Consider the following 4,301-nt stretch of genomic DNA (forward strand, 5'->3'; position numbering starts at 1 on the left):
ATAATAAACGATAAAAATCATATGATTGTAACAATAGACGCAGAAAGAGCACTTGACAAGATTCGATATGCATGTATGAAAAAAACTATAAACCATCTGGGTATATAGGGAACATAGACCATATTTGAAAAGCTCACAGCTAAAATCATACTCAAGGGTGAAAAGCTGAAAACTTTTCCACTAAGATCAAGAACATGACAAAGATTTCCACTCTCCTCACTTTCGTTCAACATAGTATTGAAAGCCCTAGTCAAAGCATTTAGACCAAAAAAAAGAAAGAAAAAGAAACAAAGAGAGAGAGAGAGAGAAGAAAGAAAAGAAAGAAAGAAAGAAAGAAAGAAAGAAAGAAAGAAAGAAAGAAAGAAAGAAAGAAAGAAAGAAAGAAAGAAAGAAAGAAGGAAGAGAAAGAATGAAAGATAGAAAAGAAAGAAAAGAAAAGATGAAATCCAAATAGGAAAACTGTCACTATTTGCAAATGACATACTATATATAGAAATCCCTAAAGATTCCACCAAAAAACTGTTAGAATAAATAAATTCAGTAAAGCTGCAAGACACAAAGTCAATATACAGAGACCTGGTGCATTTCGTTTTTTTAAGATTTTATTTATTTATTTGACAGAGATAGAGAAACAGCACAAGCAGGGTGAGCAGCAGAAGGGGATGGAGAAGGCGACACCCCACTGAGGAGGGAGCCCAATGAGGTTCTCGATGCCAGGACCCTGGGATTGTGACCTGAGCCAAAGACAGATGCTTAAACTGACTAAGCTACCAGGTGTCCCAACTTGTTGCATTTCTGTATAGTGATGACAAACTTCCACAAAGAGAAAATAAGAAAACAATGCCATTTACAATTGCATCAAGAAAAAAAATCTAGGAATAAAAGTAAGAAATGAATCAACCCGCAGTTCTGAGGCATGCAGAATAAATCCAGGCTTGCAGAACAGTGAAAAAGGAGTGGGAAGCTGCTTGGCTCCTGAAAGCCATTACCTTTATAGGTCTTACTACACTTTCAGACGATGACACATCATCCAACGTTCAAAGGCTCTGTTATAAAGCCAAGTATCCAATCCGGGAAGCTCTTTTAAAAGTTTAAATATGTGTGATAAAGGCCTTATGACCACTGTTGTTTATTTCTACACCACGCAGCTGTGTGATGCGGTTAAAACACTGAAGGCCCCAGGCTGTACCATCCCAGTGGCTTCCGTGCACACTGGCTTTCCAGCTGGACAGACTCATTTATTTATTTATTTATTTATTTATTTATTTATTTATTTATTTGAGAGGGAGAATGAGAGATAGCACGAGAGGGAAGAGGGTCAGAGCGAGAAGCAGACTCCCTGCTGAGCAGGGAGCCCGATGTGGGACTCGATCCCGGGACTCCAGGATCATGACCTGAGCCGAAGGCAGTCGCCCAACCAACTGAGCCACCCAGGCGCCCTGGACAGACTCATTTAAAAACACGATTGGAAGAGATCAGATTGGCTGTGGAAAATGGAGTTATGGAAATCGATGTGGTGATTAATAGGACCTTGGTGCTGACCGGCCAGCGGGAAGCCCTGTGTGATGAGATTGGTCAGTTTTGCAAGGCCTGTGGGGAGGCTCATCTCAAAACCATCTTAGCTACAGGAGAACGTGGATCTCTTACTCATGTCTATAAAGCCAGTATGATCGCAATGATGGCAGGATCAGACTTTATTAAGACCTCTACTGGAAAAGAAACGGTAAATGCCACTTTCCCAGTAGCTATAGTAATGCTGCGGGCCATTAGAGATTTCTTCTGGAAAACTGGAAACAAGGTAGGCTTTAAACCAGCAGGAGGCATCCGCAGTACCAAGGATTCCCTTGCTTGTCCCTCTCTTGTGAAGAGCTGGGAGATGAATGGCTGACGCCAGAACTGTTCCGAATAGGTGCCAGTACTCTGGTTACGGACATCGAGAGGCAGATTTACCATCACGTTACAGGAAGATATGTGGCCTATCATCATCTTCCGATGTCTTAAATCTGTGACCAGTTCCGGAAAAGTGCTTTACAGCAACATGTAAAATGTGTTTTTCTACGTAATCGCTAAAATTGTTTAATTAAAACATGAGGGAATGAATAGATAACTGACTTTTTTCCCGCCTTAAAACTTTCACTGAATTTAATTCAAAGAATAAAAGAAAAAATCAACGAATCCATACATGGAATTCTTTTCAGGTGCCTCAGAGTGGTCCTAATTACTTGAAGATCTGTATTGTTAATTTTGTGAAGATTTTCTCCTAAAAATTCTGAATAAAATATTAATCATAGCTTTGACAGCATTAAATACTAAGGGGGGGGGGACGTTAAACTGCCCAAGAAACATGTCTTTAGTGAAAGAAAACGTAGCATCCCTGAGCTGCCGGCCATACTCTGACGAATTCAGGAGTCACTGACTTGGCACTAACTTCCTGCCATGAAAATCTGTCTTTAATTTTTGCAACAGATATGCTCTCCTATTAATTGTTTTGTTAATGAAACTCTTGTCAGTACATGATACTAGGCTATTGCATTTTTTAAATAAAAAAATCTCTGTAGTTTATTTTTTTGGAAAAATAAAATTGTATGGTGCTGGCCTAGAAACAGACACACAGGTCAATGGAATAGAATAGAAAGCTCGGAGAATGATAGTCATAGCACTTTTGGCAAAATTTACTCATTAGAGTCAGTACATTAAAGGTTTATTTAAACTTAGCTCTGATATTATTAACTCTGCATGGGAATTAATATTTATTAATATTAATTAATCAGCTGTTTCAACAGCTGATTCCAATAAATGCTTCTGTTTAAACATGTTTTATATAAATATATATTATAAAATAAGGATGATTTAGAATGCACATTTTTAAGAAAACTTAAAATCACTTTAATAAAACTATCATGGAGAAGGAAATATAGATATTCATCATCACAACTGATAGCATCAAAAAAGACAACAATCACACACAATCCATATTTGATGGAAGGATATAACATGACTTGAGAAGTTCTGCCCAAATGTTTAACCTGTTGGGAGCTATAGATCCAGCTACTCATTTAAAAATCACATGTCAGAGAAGTGTCCTAACAAATAGTATGACATGTAATCAATGAAGTCCACACTGCATATTATTCTTACGGGAAATATATTTTCTCAAAGGAAAACGCTAAGACAAAAACGGAGGAAGGAGGAAGAGGAGGGAGAAGAAGAAGCAGAAGCAGAAGAAAGCTGAGAAACTAACCCACACAGCTATGGTCTTAACTGACGACACAGCAGCAGACAATATGCAGTGCGGAAAGGACTGTCTCTTCAGTGAACTGCACTGGAAAACCACACACTACGTGCAGAAGAATGGAACTGCATCACTTTCTTACACAAAAATTTAAATGGATGAATGACTTGAACATAAGACCTGAATCCATAAACCTCTGAGAAGAAAGCACAGGTAGTACGTTTCTGGACATGGTTTTGGCAAAGAGTATTTTAGATTGGACACTAAAAGCAAAGGCAACAAATGCAAAAATAAACAAGTAGAACGACATGAAATTGAAATCTCTGCACAGCAAAAAAAAAAAAATACTAATAAAAAACTTAAAAGGTGGACTACCCAATGAGAAAAAATATCTGCAAATCATATGTGTGAGAAGAGGCTAATATCCAAAATACCCAAAACACTCATACAAATCAAAACAAACAAACAAAAACCTGTATAAAAAATGGGGAGAATATGTGAACGGATACGCTCCAAAGATGGCACCCAGGTGACCAACAGACACAGAAAACGTTGTTCAACATCACAAATCATCGTCAGGGAAACATAAGTCAAACCTGTAATCCGCTATCACCTCACAATTGTTGGGACGGCAATGGTCCCAGAGACAGAAACCAGGTGTGGTCAAAGGTGTGTAGACAAGGGGACCCTGTGCACCGTTGGTGGGAATGTACATTGGTACAACCACTGTGACAAACAGTATAGAGGTTCCTGAAAAAATGAACACAACTACCACATGACCCAGGAATTACTCTACTGAGTATTTATCTAGAGAACACAAAAACACTACCTCAAGAAGATAGATGCACTCCATTGTTCACTGCAACATTATTCACAATAACCAGACATAGAAACAGAGACCTTGGGAGCATTATGCTAAGTAACTCAGACACAGAAAGACAAATAACAGATGTTCATGGACGTTCCACATGGAAAAATATACTGAACGCATAGATACTGAGAACAGACTGGTGGTTGCCAGATTCGGGGATGGGGGGCACGGAAGGTGGTCAGAGGCACAATGTTCGAG

The 4,301-nt window shown here is 38.7% G+C and overlaps 1 pseudogene; it reads left to right on the top strand.

The window, feature by feature from the left end:
* The first annotated feature begins 891 nt into the window (after positions 1 to 891).
* Positions 892 to 2,001, top strand: LOC148162905 (deoxyribose-phosphate aldolase-like; annotated as a pseudogene).
* The last annotated feature ends 2,300 nt before the right edge of the window (positions 2,002 to 4,301 follow it).

The sequence above is a fragment of the Eumetopias jubatus genome, unplaced genomic scaffold (genome assembly GCF_037043125.1).
Source record: "Eumetopias jubatus isolate StellerSeaLion01/CBP00866 unplaced genomic scaffold, mEumJub1_p1.0 scaffold_12, whole genome shotgun sequence".
Lineage (NCBI taxonomy): Eukaryota > Metazoa > Chordata > Mammalia > Carnivora > Otariidae > Eumetopias > Eumetopias jubatus.